Source organism: Saccopteryx bilineata, chromosome 6 (assembly GCF_036850765.1).
Source record: "Saccopteryx bilineata isolate mSacBil1 chromosome 6, mSacBil1_pri_phased_curated, whole genome shotgun sequence".
Classification (NCBI taxonomy): domain Eukaryota; kingdom Metazoa; phylum Chordata; class Mammalia; order Chiroptera; family Emballonuridae; genus Saccopteryx; species Saccopteryx bilineata.
In genome coordinates, this window is record NC_089495.1 from 209276761 (window position 1) to 209292063 (window position 15303).

The 15303-nt window shown below is 61.5% G+C and overlaps 1 protein-coding gene across 1 annotated transcript in view; it reads left to right on the forward strand.

Annotated features, from left to right (window-relative positions):
* CDH4 (cadherin 4) overlaps window positions 1–15303 on the forward strand; it is a 349289-nt gene that overhangs the window by 219536 nt on the left and 114450 nt on the right. The gene's annotated exons all lie outside the window — the stretch shown is intronic.

Genomic DNA, 15303 nt, shown 5'->3' on the forward strand with positions numbered 1-15303 from the left:
TTAACCACTCAGAGAACAAGGTCCTCCGTCCCCCTCCCCTGACTCCCGAGGAGGGAGGCGCGGCTCCCGGAACCGGCCGCTCTGGTCTCCCATGGTCACTTGCGCACGTTTGTGTGGGGCATGGTTTTGAGTTATTTCCCGGGTTTGGAGGTCATAAAGATAAATCCACACGGCGGTTCTCAAAGCAGCTTACGAAGCCCGTCTAACGCAATCAGCTTAAGACCCTTTCTTCCTCGCTTATCAGAAAACCGCTCTGGAGCGCCCCGATGAGGCAGATACGCGCCCCCTCAGGGAGACGCACGGCAGAGGCTCCTGTCCTGTGTTCAGGGTCTCCGTGCCCCGGGGAAAGGCGAATCGGCCGTGGGAGGAGCCGCGGAGGCACCGAGAGGCGTGGTCTCCGGGTGCGACGGCCGACACTCCGTGTTTCCTGAAGGGACGCGGTCAGCGGGTCTCCAAACGGAGATATTCACAGATACTTAAGAATGTAATCACGGCCCTCACCTCGAACGGAACCGTGGGGCTTCGCGGGATTTGCGAGAAACCAAAAATCAATAGCATTAAATCCGTGCCTGTGAAAGAGCTAATCCATTTAAAAATGTACTGACGCGCCCACGTGTGGCTCCCTCGGCGGGGGCGGGGGGGGGGGGCTGGCTGAGGGAAGGATGTGCTTGGAGTGAATTAAGGGCGTGCCCAGGGGGGCAGACACGCCCACCCACGAATTTCTGAGTCAGGAGGTCCAGGTGAGACCAAGCACGTGCCTCTAACGAGTTCCCGGGGGCGGGCGGCTGCTACTGGGTCCCTTCAAGACCCAGCATCTGAACACACAATAGGTCCGTTCGTTGCCGTGAAGAGTATGTGAGGTGGCAACGCAGCCACTCCTGGCACAGGGCCCGGCACGCGGCAGAAGACGGACTCTCCGGTCAGCCCGGAGGACGCTGGTCTTCCTGGACGGACTCTCCGGTCATCCCGGAGGACGCTGGTCTTCCTGGACGGACTCTGTGGTCATCCCGGAGGACGCTGGTCTTCCTGGACGGACTCTGTGGTCATCCCGGAGGACGCTGGTCTTCCTGGACGGACTCTGTGGTCAGCCCGGAGGACGCTGGTCTTCCTGGACGGACTCTCCGGTCATCCCGGAGGACGCTGGTCTTCCTGGACGGACTCTGTGGTCATCCCGGAGGACGCTGGTCTTCCTGGACGGACTCTGTGGTCACCCCGGAGGATGCTGGTCTTTCTAGACGGACTCTGTGGTCACCCCGGAGGACGCTGGTCTTCCTGGACGGACTCTGTGGTCATCCCGGAGGACGCTGGTCTTCCTGGACGGACTCTGTGGTCATCCCGGAGGACGCTGGTCTTCCTGGACGGACTCTGTGGTCACCCCGGAGGACGCTGGTCTTCCTGGACGGACTCTGTGGTCATCCCGGAGGACGCTGGTCTTCCTGGACGGACTCTGTGGTCAGCCCGGAGGACGCTGGTCTTCCTGGACGGACTCTGTGGTCATCCCGGAGGACGCTGGTCTTCCCGGGCTGCTGGGCGTGGCGCCTCTCACACCCGGGGTGCTGGCTGACCGTGCACAGCCCTGAGGGTGCGATGAGTACAGGGTGGCCACCAGCAGTGGCGCTCGCCGAGCCCCGGACCCTCGGGAGCTGGACACGGAGGAGGAGCGGGCCTGGGGCAGGCTGAGCCGCTCGCGGGACCAGGGGCCACAGAGCAGCCGCGGGGCGGCTCCGGAAGAAGACGGCACGCTGCCGGCCCGGGAGCAGCGGTGAGCGCCGCGGCGGCCGTCTGGTTGGAACCCAGGCCCGGGCCAGGCGAGGCGGCGGCACACCAAAGTGCTGAGCGGGAAAACCACCGCCCTGGAGGTCTGCGCTCAGCGAAGTGTCCTTCCAAAGTGAAGGACGTAGAGACTCCCAGACAGACAGACAAAAACAGGAATCAGTCACCGGTAGACCTGCCCTGGGTTCACCTAAGAATAAAATGCCTTCCAGCCTGAGGGGCAACAGCATTTATTGAGGGCAAGAAGAATAGCTGTTTGGGGATCATTAATTCGGACAGAAACCCACATCGTGTTCCCAGGAGGAGATGAAGGTGGTGGGCGTTTATGAGAAAGGGAAGGGGGCGGTTCCACCCACAGCAGGGAGGCGTTGCTATGGGTGCAGCTAAGGTAACATAGTGACACTGATTCCAAACAATGTTATTCCTTTTTCCTCGGGTATCCTATGATGTGTGACTTTGCTTGGGATACAGTGTTGCTTTAGGCCCAGCCCAAAGGTTACTTTGCCTAGTTTTGTTTTTATTTTTTTGGTTTTGGTTGTTTGTTTTCTGAAGTTAGAAACGGGGAGGCAGTCAGACAGACTCCCGCCTGCGCCCGACCGGGATCCACCTGGCATGCTCACCAGGGGGCGATGCTCTGCCCATCTGGAACGCTGCTCTGCTGCAACTGGAGCCATTCTAGCACCTGAGGCAGAGGCCATGGAGCCATCCTCAGCGCCCGGGCCAACTTTGCTCCAATGGAGCCTTGGCTGCGGGAGGGGAAGAGAGAGACAGAGAGGAAGGAGAGGGGGAGGGGTGGAGAAGCAGATGGACGCCTCTCTTGTATGCCCTGGCCGGGAATCGAACCCGGGACTCCTGCACGCCAGGCCAATGCTCTACCACTGAGCCAACCGACCAGGGCCCGCTTGGCCCAGTTCTAACATTCAAGCTGCAGGAGGCGTGTGAGGCAGCTCCTCTGGGCTGCAGCTCAAGGTCCGTCTTCCAACGGGCCGCACGCATATGATTCTTTGAAGCTTGCAAGAAATGCTATAGAAAGTTCTTCAGAGTGGAGAGACACAATAAGTAGGTCAGAGGCTCAGCAAAACAGGAACAAAGGAAGTCAAAATAAAACCCCACGTTTCTGATTCTTAATTGCTCTAACAGATAACTCTATTCGAAATAACAATGGCGACAAGTCCGCCGGGCTCGCCTTACGGAGTTTTGTTGTTTTAACTGGTGGCCGATATTTTAAAATGTTGTAGATTCGCAGAAATATGTGGATGCCCACTGGCAGCAGGAGGTCGCTCCAGCGATGGGCCGGGCTGGTCTCTGCTCCAGGCCGCCTCCTGGGGGCCTCTCCGTCCCTTTGAGAGCAGGTTCTAGAAACCTGAAGGGAATTCTGAACATTCTAGAAGTGTTTCTTACAAGACAGTTGCCCAAAAAGGGACATGGATGGAGTCGAGCAGAACAGAGGGCAGAGGACGGGAGGGGAGGTCTGTGCTGGCCAGAGCGGCGGCGGCTGACCCAAGACACTGGACACAGCCCGTGGTCCTGCCCGCCTCGGGACTGAGAGAGGGACCCGCCCAGGGTCTCCCGGGGCCGGCTCTTCGGGGCTGCGGAGCCCACGTCCTCACCTGCCAGCCGGCTCTCCGTGTCCAGAGCAGCTGGGCGGGAACGCTGCTCTCCCCAGCCCTGGCTTCCACGCAGTGTGTGGGGGCGGGCACGCCGTCACGCCCGGTGCCGGAGGGAGTCACTGTGCAGATCGGGTTCTGTACTGGGGCCAGAGGCAAGGTACCGTGTGAGGCCATGGGAGGGACTGAAATCTCTGGCTGGTGGCCTTGGGAGGGGGACCTGACGGCTGACGTGTGGGGACCCCGACAGCCGCCACACTCCGTGAACCTGGCGAGGGAAGAGGCTGTGACAAAGCCCCGCGACTCCACCCCCAGTGAAGTGCCAGGTCTGGCATCCCTCACGCGTTAGCATCTTAGTGACGGTCTCATTCCCAGAGCACGTGGCCAGGGCCCAGGAGAAGCCACTGTTTAATATGTATCCGTCGTCCCCGGCCGACCGGGCCTCCGGCGGGGGGGGGGGGGGTGTCCCTGGTCAGCCCGGAGTTCATTAGTTTGATTCAGTTTATCTTGGGTTCACGGTGCTTTGAAGAGACATCACGGAATACATTCAAAGCGGGCCACGAAGATGCCCACAGAGCAGAGAGCACGCAGAAATGGCCTCGCCACTGAGCGGGAAATGAGTCACATCTCTCTTCCAGGTAGTGTGACAGACGGGACAGGGGTCAGGGAGGGTGTCCTTTAAGAAATGGCCTTCGTGTTCTGCGTCATATGACGGTCCCCTGCAAACCAGCCCCGGTGGAGAGATCCCGTTGTTCAAGCTCACCGTGTGTCTTAGCAGACAGGGTTCAGTAAAGGAACAAGGCCATTTTTCCAGCCCCTGGGGAGGACTGTTCGCCGTGGCCGGTGCGAGACTGTGGCCTCGCCCCCTGGCTCCTCTCTGCCGCACGTGAATCTGCTCAGCAGATTCTCCCCAGCTTCCCGGGGCCCAGCGCAGGGGCCACGGGAGGTGGACGCGGTCCCCGCCGCGGGCTGGGCCGGCCACCATCGGCCTGGTGAGGACAGACAGCGGCAGCCAGTGTGCAAGTCCGGACCTCCCAGGCCCGCGTCACTCGGCGGGAACGGGGCGCGGGCCCCGGGCACGCTGCCTCAGCCGTCTGCAGTTTCAAGTGGTGACGTTTAACCGTAAGAGCAAACAAATGAAATTAGTGTTAACACTGTATCTTCTTTAACCTACTACTGTGTATCTAAAAGAGCGTTTCCACGTGTGGTCAACGTACAGGAGTGTTGATGAAACATTTCCAGTCTTGATTTTTTTGTGCCCCGTCCTCCCGGTCCAGAGACCGCCAGCTCGGCTTGGTTCGGACCGACCACGTTTCCGGTTCTCCGCGCCAGGTGTGGCCAGTGGCTGCCGCACAGGACAGTGCCGCCCCAGGCCATCTCAGAAGGGGCAGCGGAATTGTGGTCTGGTCTTCCCAGCATTCAGTCCCCTGGAAGGGGCTTCCAAACGCCAGGGAGGGTGGGGCCAGGCCGGTGCAGACGGCAGAGTTCCGAGCCCTTCCTCCGCTGGACCCTCTGGAGCCGGTGGACCCTCTGGAGCCGCTGGACCCTCTGGAGCCGGTGGTCCGGGATCCATGGCCGGGCGGTGTCTCCTCACACTCGTTGTGCATCTAACCGGGGCTCCCCACGTGTGTCTGGCAGTGCTCTAGAAACTTCCACATGCCCTGGACAAAGAGGGGGCACTTGATGTGGTCACCTGTCCCCCAGGGTGGACACTTCCCTGCAGGGAGACTAGGCCGGTGCCTGGGAGCCAGCGCGTTTCCTGGGACTGAGCACTCTTGCTCCTGCCCCCACTTCTCTGGAAAGACACGTGGGTCCCCTTCCTGAAACGAAAGTGTGTTTAAAGCGACGTGGGCCCTCCAACGCCCAGTCCATCCGTGCCCATGTGATCAAATCACTGTAACGGTGGGGCCAACGAGAGATGGTCTGGGGATCGGAGACTTTGTGCCGAGGGGGTAACCCCACCCTCACGTCCTTCCTCCCAGTTCCTCCTCCTCCTCTTCCTCCTTCTTCTCCTCCTCCTCCTCCTCCTCTTCCTCTTCCTCCTCCTTCTCCTCATCTTCCTCCTCCTGCCGCATGCAAGCAAATGAGACATAATTTGCTGTGAATTACCTGCGCATCGTACCCAGCACTTCTCCACTAAGTGGCTTTTTGCAGGGCTCAGTACGAATCCTCTCTTTTGTCCAGATCGCACAAAACACTCTTCCTGAGTTGTTAAGATTCTCTGCCACACATAAAAATGAGGCTTAAATCACCCAAAAGGCGACCAAAGTGCATTAGACAATTCTTAAACTCTGCTAAGGCGTGTTATACATGTTAAGGTGTCTGAGCCCCTGGCCCTTGTTTCCAGGGGACGGGAGCCCGTGGGTGCTAGCCGGTGGTCAGAGGAAGGCCCCAGTGTCCCTCCTAGCAGAGGTGGGGACTCCAGCAGCCCCTGCAGAGCCCCCGGGAGAGCCCCCCTGGCATCGGGACAGTCGGGGTGCTCTCTGTGATGGGGGTGCGCCACGTGTGCTGACCGGGGTCCCTTCCTTCCATCACGTTGCTTCCAGACTGGACACTCAGCTCTGTGTAGCTCCTGCTGGGGTCGCCTCCCCCTGTGCAGTCCTGTGAGCCCCCCCTTACCCTTCCTGACTCGGGGCTCCGGCCTTGCCCGCCCTCGTCAACCTCCAGGACTCCAGCCCTCTCGGGCCAACGCCTTCTCCCACGTCAGAAGCCCTGAAGATGCCCGGGGCGCAAACCGCAAACCGTCCTGTTATCGCGGGCCTTGCAGACCAGCCCGTGGGACCCTGCGGGATGCCAGCCGCTGGCCCGGGATGTCGCTCTTTCTACCGGGAGACGCTTTCCCTCCCTCACCCCTCTCTCTCCCTCCGTCCGTCCGTGGCCATTCCTGAAGATGCTGACAAACACCCCATGCCTAATGGAGATCCGTCCTCGCTCCATCCGAGGGGGCGGGATTCTTCTCTCCGGTGAAAATAGACCAGCGGCGTCTGAACCGATGACTTTACACATTCTTCTGCCAAGACCACGGGGGTCCTGTCAGCTGTTCCTATGACAATCGGAGTTTCTGTGGAGGAGTTTCTAGGGGCGAGTTGGCCGGCGGTCGGTTCCCCTGCAGAGCCGCCCCCCCCCCCCCCCCGCAGCGGGCTCATATCTGCTGGCCCCCACGTCTCCTGGGCTGAGGAGACTTGTGAGCATGCGGTGGATGAGTGCTTCCCCCAAAACTCATGTCAAACCCTAACCCCCACGGGATGGTGTCGGGAGGTGGGGCCTTTGGGGAGGGGCGCACAGACTGTGGGTGTGGGGCCCACTGTGATGGGATTAGTGCCCTCATAGCAGAGACCCCGGGGAGCCCCTCACCCCTTCCGCCACCTGACGTCACAGCAGGAGGAGCCGTGCCCCCCCAGATACCAAGCCCAGCCTCCAGAATGGGGAGAAAGAGCGTCCACCCAGTCTGTGCTGTTGCCGTGTGAGCAGGACTGAGACAGAACACGGGTTTTACCAAAGCTTCCGAGGGAGGAGGCCCCTGCGTGTGAGCTGTGTGCACGTGTGGGTGCCCGCGGAGGGTGGTCAGCTTGTTACCAGACCCCTCCAGCTGGACTAAGGGTCTTTCCCGTCCACCAGCGTCTCCGTCCCTCACTGCCCGCTGTCTCCTGGCCTTGCCCTCCTGCCAGCCCGCCGGTCAGCAGGCAGCATCCCGGGGTCCCTGCTTGGAGGGCTCCACCTTGGCGGCCCCCCGCCCAGCCCGTCACCCACGTCACTGGAGACACTGAGGCACCGTGTCCAGCTCTCACAGCCGAGAGCCGCCCCTCTCCCCTGAGCAGGAGAGCTGCCCTTCCGCCCTCCTCCAAACCCCTCTCCTCGTTTTTATTTCTGCCACCAGCTGTCGTCAGCACTGGGCAGCCCTGGACAGCTCTGGCCGGGGCCTCTTCTCCCCCTTTCCCTCCGGGGAGGCCAGTCACCTAAAGTAGCTTCTTACACACCCCAGAGCCTCCCAGGTGGGTAACTGCCCGCACCCGGAGGAGAGGGTCAGCATCGGGAGCAACAGAGTGCGTGCGCGCCAGACATGCGCAGACGGGCCGACCACCGCCGCCCCGCGTCCACCACGGGGCCCGAGCCCCCGGCACTTGCTGACTCAGGCAGCCCTTGAAGCAGTGACTTTGTCCTCATTCCACAGGGGATCAGGGAGTTATTTTTAGGAGTAGTTCTAAGCATCAAGAAGAAGTGTATTTTAAAACAGATTTGACAGCGTGATATAGGCGAGGTCTTCTTCCCGGCAAACGAGCACAGGTAAGACGTCCTGAATTCTCAAAGTCAGAGACCGGGGTTCTTTCTCCCCTGGCGCCCGGTCAAGGGGAAGGCTTGGCAGGTGGCATTTATCTCGGGGGCTCCGCTGGGCCGTGAGCACCCGGCGGGGAAGCATGTGTAAAGCCCGGAACACCGTCCATCACCTGGTGAGTTTAGGGTGGGAGATGTTCTCCAGTAAGAACCAGCCTGGGGTGGGGGCTTCTGGGGTGGGTTCTGTTTGTTTTGTTTTGTTTTTAGTCGTCACCTCTGCCCAGGTCGGAGAGGAGAATAAAATGTGTGACTGTGTGTGCATCGTGACCAGGTGCATGTGTGTATGTATTTGTGTGTATTGTGCATATGTGTGCGTGCGTGTGTGTACTTGTGCAGACATAGATAGAAATATTTGAATCCTTAAGATGAATTAGCACCCATGACAGCCTTCCCGGCATGTCAATTATGTGAATTTACAAAGAAATACAGCTTTTTGTTTCTGTAAAGAAAAAAAAAAGGAAAATCCTTCATGTCGTTTTGGTGCAAGGAAATTTCTGAGTATGAGGGCAGGTGGGATCTACCAGGGGCTCAAGGGGTGTGTGTGTGTGTGTGTGTGTGTCTGTGTGTGTCTGTGTGTGTGTAAGTGTGAGAGTGTGTGAGTGTGTGTCTGTGTGTGTAAGTGTGAGAGTGTGAGTGTGTGTGTGAGAATGTGTGTGTGTGAGTGTGTGTGAGAGTGTGTGAGTGTGTGTCTGTGTGTGTAAGTGTGAGAGTGTGTGAGTGTGTGTGTGAGAATGTGTGTGTGAGAGTGTGTGTGAGAGTGTGTGAGTGTGTGTGAGTGTGTGTGAGTGTATGAGTGTGAGTGAGAGTGAGTGTGAGAGTCTGAGTGTGAGTGTGAGTGTGAGAGAGTGTGAGTGAGAGTGTGAGTGTGTGTGTGTGTGAGAGTTGTGTGAGTGTGTGTGTGAGTGAATGTGTGTGGTGTGTGTGTGAGTGTGTGTATGTGTAAGAGTGTGTGTGTAAGTGTGAGAGAGTGTGTGTGAGTGTGTGAGTGAGAGTCTGAGTGTGAGTGTGTGTGTGAGTTGTGTAAGTGTGTGAGTGTGTGTAAGTGTGAGTGTGTGTGTGTGTGAGAGAGTATGTGTGAGTGTGTGTGTGAGAGTTGTGTGTGTGAGTGTGTGTGTGAGTGTGAGTGAGTGAGAGTCTGAGTGTGAGAGTGTGTGAGTGTGAGTGTGTGTGAGTATGCGTGTGTGTAAGAGTGTGTGTGTAAGTGTGAGAGAGTGTGTGTATGAGTGTGTGAGTGAGAGTCTGAGTGTGAGTGTGAGTGTGAGAGAGTGTGAGTGAGAGTGTGAGTGTGTGTGTGTGAGAGTTGTGTGAGTATGTGTGTGTGTAAGAGTGTGTGTGTAAGTGTGAGAGAGTGTGTATGAGTGTGTGAGTGAGAGTCTGAGTGTGAGTGTGAGTGTGAGACTCTGACATTTCTCTTGACCGCCGGTGCCCTCAGGTTTCATCAGGAATTTGTCAGAGGAATGTGTATCTCCTCCCAGAGGCCACCAAGGGCATTGTCCTTTCTTAAAGGGTTTGTTCTGAGTAGGCAGAGCGACCCCACGCTTATCCCCCCGTTAGACTGGGGGGTGCCTGTGGGAGGGGGACACGAGTGAGGTTCCTCCGAGCCGGGGAGCTTGCGGGCCGTGGGAGTATTACACCGCGTTTCCTCATAAGCGGGTATTGTGTGTCCTCATACACACGCCCGTGCCAGCACGCCCCCACCCCAGCCCCCCACCCCACCCGCGCTGGAGAGCGACAGGCAGGGGCAGATTCACAGCAGCATGCTACCCCGTCGCAAAAGCCCGGCCGCGCTCTGCGCAACTCAATTTGCAGCCACTTAGACGCGTTTCTGCAGCAATTGATCAGCAGAATTGATTTAGATTCTATTTTAATGCTCCGCGTTCCACCAGCGGGCGTGTTACTTGGCACATGCTAGACGGGGCCTCGGAAAGGCCCCTCGAGGGTAACTGGTCAGAAGTTAGCACGTTTTCCTGAAAGCCTTTAAGTTAATAGTGTCGGGAGGTTTACGAAGGAAGGAGACTTTTCCCCCGTTATCCAATTAAAATGATCCATGAGCTCAGCCAGCCCCGATGGAGCTCGGGCTAGGGGTTGGGGGTTGCAAACGGCCAGCTTGGGATCTGGGGGACCCCTCTGAACCCATCACCACACCTACCGGTTACTGTTTAACCCACTGGCTGCTACTTAACCTGATAACTGCCAGCTGGACCGGTCACCTGCTGGGCGTAACAGAGTGTGGTGGGATGTTTTCCCGTGACGGGGGCGGATCAGACGGCCACACCAAGTCCCCACACCCTCTGGGCCGTTCTCTCGTTCACAGGCCTCTGTGCCGGACCCCGTGCGGGAGACCCGGTGGGTGGCCTGGGCAGGGGGCAGGAGGGGTGTCCGGGAGGCCTCTGTGCCGGACCCTGTGCGGGAGACCCGGTGGGTGGCCTGGGCAGGGGGCAGGAGGGGTGTCTGGGAGGTGTGGGCTTGCCCGTGCTCGGTGGAAGCTCTCCGGGTCCACCCCTGACTGACTGGCCAGGGTCCTTTGAGCGCGGGTCCCTCCTCGTGCAGATTCCCCGGGTCCCCCGAGCGTGACGGCATCGTTGCTTTCCTTCTGCGCCCTGACAGCCCCCCGCTGAGCCCACCTGTGGCCTCGGTCACTCTGCCCGCTCGCCCTGCGTCTGTGGGTAGCGCGTGTCGGCCCGGAAGTGTGCCCGGTCCTGCCTTTGCTGGGAACTTTTGGCTTTTCCAGCCGGAACGCTGTGTGTGTGGCCTTGCTGCTTTGCCCCGTCCGTGCCCCCACATCTGGACCCGGAACGTGTGCGCTGGGCGACGGGTCACCCCCAGGACCACACGCCTGGCAGGTGCTGTTTGTGAGAAGGAATGTCACCTGTGACTCCAAGTGACCTTCTCAGGCCCTCGGCGTGGCAGGTGGACGGGGGCTCCGGGGCGTCCGCGCTGTCACTGGGTGTGTTTTCTAGGTGCCGTGTCCTGCTCTCCCTCACGCGGGCGGGTCTGCATCCCGCCCCGCCCCCACCGTGCTCACCTGCCGGACTCCGGGGAGTTCCGTTCCGCGTAGGTCAAGGTGAAAATGCAAAGATGGCCCTTCGAGGAGGCTCCGGCCTCATTGCCACTGCCTGGTGACAGTGGACATGAGATGCACAATCCTGGAGGACACGCTCCTCGGGACCCCCCCTGGAGGACACGCTCCTCGGGACCCCCCCTAGCTACCCCCCCCTGGAGGACACGCTCCTCGGGACCCCCCCTGGAGGACACGCTCCTCGGGACCCCCCCTAACTACCCCCCCCTGGAGGACACGCTCCTCGGGACCCCCCCTAACTACCCCCCCCCTGGAGGACACGCTCCTCGGGACCCCCCCCCTAGCTACCCCCCCCTGGAGGACACGCTCCTCGGGACCCCCCCTAACTACCCCCCCCTGGAGGACACGCTCCTCGGGACCCCCCCTAACTACCCCCCCCTGGAGGACACGCTCCTCGGGACCCCCCCTAACTACCCCCCCCGGAGGACACGCTCCTCGGGACCCCCCCTAACTACCCCCCCCCGGAGGACACACTCCTTGGGACCCCCCCTGGAGGACACGCTCCTCGGGACCCCCTGCCCACGCCCCACCCCCGAGGGAACGGGCTCATGGGGAGGAGGGCGGAAGCAGGACCCTGGGACGTGTGTGCCCAGCGGAGGTCACACGGTCTCAGACTTTGTAACCCTCCCCGTCCCCCCCCCACACACAGACACACACTGTCGAGACGAGACGAGATGAGCAGGCAGCTCTCTCCTCTGCGCGGGCGCTGCCCTTGGTCGTAAGCCCCTGGCCGAGCACACGGTCCGCTGACAGGGCGCAGTGAAATGTCACCGGCAATGTCGACACAGGGACCCGGAGTGAGGCCTGCTGTGCCGGCCGAGTGTGACAGCTGCCCCTTCCATCCTCGGCTCCGGCACGGGGCAGGAGGCAGGGTGCGCGAGATGGGTCCCGCGGTTTCTGAGAGCGGAACCCTAACGCTTTGAAGCCCGGCCTCCAGACGGCGCGCGGACGCCGAGCTGACACCGACTGAGAGTCACCGGCACGGCGCAGCGGGTGCAGGGCCCCTCCGTGGGGGTGCGCGCCCCGTGCCCAGCCTGGAGGGGCTGCCCTGCCCAGGAGGCAGGGGCTGGTCGTCCCTGGTGCCCCGTCCCCCTGCTGACCACAGCTCCGTCCCTGGTGCCCCGTCCCCCTGCTGACCACAGCTCCGTCCCTGGTGCCCCGTCCCCCTGCTGACCACAGCTCCGTCCCTGGTGCCCCGTCCCCCTGCTGTCCTCAGCTCCGTCCCTGGTGCCCCGTCCCCCTGCTGTCCTCAGCTCCGTCCCTGGTGCCCCGTCCCCCTGCTGACCACAGCTCCGTCCCTGGTGCCCCGTCCCCCTGCTGACCACAGCTCCGTCCCTGGTGCCCCGTCCCCCTGCTGTCCACAGCTCCGTCCCTGGTGCCCCGTCCCCTGCTGACCACAGCTCCGTCCCTGGTGCCCCGTCCCCCTGCTGTCCACAGCTCCGTCCCTGGTGCCCCGTCCCCCTGCTGACCACAGCTCCGTCCCTGGTGCCCCGTCCCCCTGCTGTCCACAGCTCCGTCCCTGGTGCCCCGTCCCCCTGCTGACCACAGCTCCGTCCCTGGTGCCCCGTCCCCCTGCTGACCACAGCTCCGTCCCTGGTGCCCCATCCCCCTGCTGTCCTCAGCTCCCCGGGCGGGAAGGATGCAGCCCCACCCCGTTCCCGCGGGTCCCCGGCCTCTCAGCCCGGCTCCTGAGGCCGCGGTGCTGAGCGCTCAGTAACGATTTGTTACCTTGGTGACGGTCGGAGCCCGCGCTGCCAGAGCCTCCTTGCGTGTTTGGAGGATTCGGGGCCTTGGGGCTGTGCCGCCCGCTGAAAGCTGCCCCCGGTCATTTCATGAGAGGATGCCACCGTGTCCCCGGTGCAGCGTGTTTCTGGGTCTCAGCTGGACGAGGTGACTTTTCCGTCCTCAGTGCCACCTGGGGCGCAGGTGCGATTTACTTGAACTTGAACATGAAGTATGTGGTGGCTCGTGGCCGCTCTGACCTTCTCTGGACTCGCGTGTTTAATTGGATGGTCATCTGTCCTTCCAGGAAGGTCACTGGGGCTGTAAATGCACGCAGGGGACACCGGGTGAGGTGGTGGCAGAGAGGCCTGTCCCATGGTCCACGCGCCCACCCCACAAAAGAACCCAAAACATGCCCAGCGTGGGGGTGGGGTGTGACAGTGACAAGGTTAGTCACACACAGCCCTGGCCCAGAGCACGGCACCCCTCTGCCCAAAGCCCCGTGCGGCCACTTAGGGCGAAACGGCAGCCTGTCGTGATGCTACAAGCTGCGGTCAACTCAAGAGATTATTTTCAACAGATTAGATGTCACTAGTCTCCCTGGCCTCCACTACCCAGATGCCAGCAGGAGCCCCCCTCCAAGTTGTGACCACCCTGAAGACGTTTCCAGGTGTGGCCAGTGTCTCCTGGAGCCAAAACCACCCTGTGTTGCAAAACAGGGACTTAGACTGTGAGCCTTCATTTGAGTAACATTGCATAACAGGCCGATGAGTTATTGTGAAGCTGGGGGTGGGGGCTCAGAGGCTCCGTAAGTCCCTGGGGATCTCCACACAGCCAGCTGCTGCCTGGTCTCCTTAGCCGCGGTCACACCTGGACCACCCGATGTCCCTCCCCCCGCCGTGCCACAGGGGCCTCACGCCAGACCTGACAGGTGCGTTGCACACTCCGCCCACTGGGCGGCTTTGGGAAATGGCTTCGCGTGGAAACGTTTGTTCCCGTCCTCGCCTGAGCTCCGGGTGGAACCCCAGGGGCTGCTGTCACGAAATCCAGGAAAGGAGCAGAACGTCATTCAGCCACCTGGGGAGGCCGTGCCCCCTCCAGCGAGCAGGGGAGATGGGGGGTGACGCCTTTCTGGGGACTAGGCTCATCCACACCGAGTTTCAGTTGTGTGTGCAGTAACCTTCTGTCCCTGGCAGTGACCCGCAGTGTGTATGGGGGGGGGGCTGCAGGCGCTCAGAGGGCATCCCTGACATCACCTCTGTCTCCTGGAGCCCGTGGCCAATGGCCGTTCATGTAGGTGGCAGCTGCGTCCTCTCCCACCGCTGCAGAGGACCCCCCATCAGGACACCCACCTTCATGGGTCACTCTGACCCTAGAAAGTCCGACGGGGCCATAAACACCAGGCAGCCACCCTGCCCGGGCGTGGAAGCTTGGAAACAGCATCCGGTCCCTCCCATAAATCAGACAGACGCCTGCGGAGTGGCCCGGACGCTTGGCGTGCAGGGGGTTCGCTGGGCTTGCTACCCACGTCCGTGTGACCAGTGGAAAACCGCATCCCCAAGGACCGCATCACACGCCCAGCCGTGTCGGCACCCCCAGCGTGCTGTGCGCGGCCCCTCGTAACCTCGGTCGCTGCCTCCCCGGGCAGGCCAGCGCTGGAGGGAGAGCAAGTCGCCCCACGGCCGTGGGCGCGCGCCTGGTGGGCAGGGACCAGCCCGCCCCGTGGGCCCCCTGTGCTCCGGGCTGCTGCTGTCTGGGAAGTGTCTTGTGTGGGCTGCACCCCAGCTCCTCAGCAGAGCCGGCCGACCTCAGAGCTGCCGGTGGCCTTGGAGGACTGCAGCGGGCACCTGGGGCCTGCGGCAACGCCCTGCCCACGTGCGTCCTGCTCCTCCCACTCCACTGTGTCACGAAAGCATCAGCAAGTGCCGGAGACTGGACTAGGAAGCAACAACGCCGGTCTTTCAGCAGGACGGACTGGGCAGCGGTGGCAGGGGGCAATGGCCGGGCCTGCCTGCTCCCCCAGAGCCGGCTCCGCGGGGTGGGCAGGCCCCGGTGGCCTCGCTCCCGGGCTCCAGGCCTGGCGTGTGGCCGGCGTGCAGACAGCACGCGGAGGGGACAGGCGCGAGTCCACAGCCAAGCCCAGGGCCCCCTGCCACCTCCCCGCAGCCCGGCACCTGGACAGCGTGGCCCCGCGCCCGAGTGAGGAGGACAGGGCGCACCTGCCTCTCCCCCCAGGGCAGGGAGAGCGATGGCGTGAGACCGCGGCCAGGCCGGGCCCTCCCAGGACCACTGCCGTCTGCCTGTTTGGTTCATCGGGGTGGCCAGGACCTCAGACTCACCGCCTGCTGATGACTAATGACAAGGTGGACTGAGGGCACAAGCCAGTTCCACGTCTCCCACGTAACAGAGCGCGAGCAGGCTGGGCACGGAGCGCTCCCTGCCTTGGTGCCCCCGGGAGCCCGCCCGCTCGCCGCCCGCCCTCCCCCAGCCCAGAATAGCGGAGCGGCGGGGGGCACAGCTCTGCCTGTGTTCTGCCTCCTTCTGCAGATGGTGCCGGCTAATTATTCTCACTTGTGTAGCACCTTACACCTCTGCAGGTATTTTTTTTCCCAAAATGTTAGGAAACAGATGATCGCGTCTTTTTTCTGCAGCCGTGTGAGAGTTTTTTTCATTAACAGGCCCGGGCAGGACCATCTGTGTATTTCTGAAAAGTTTGCCACCAGCAGAGACTCTAAAACTTTGGAAGAATGGCTGAGTGGGACCTCACACAGCTGTCCCTGGGCTGCCGGG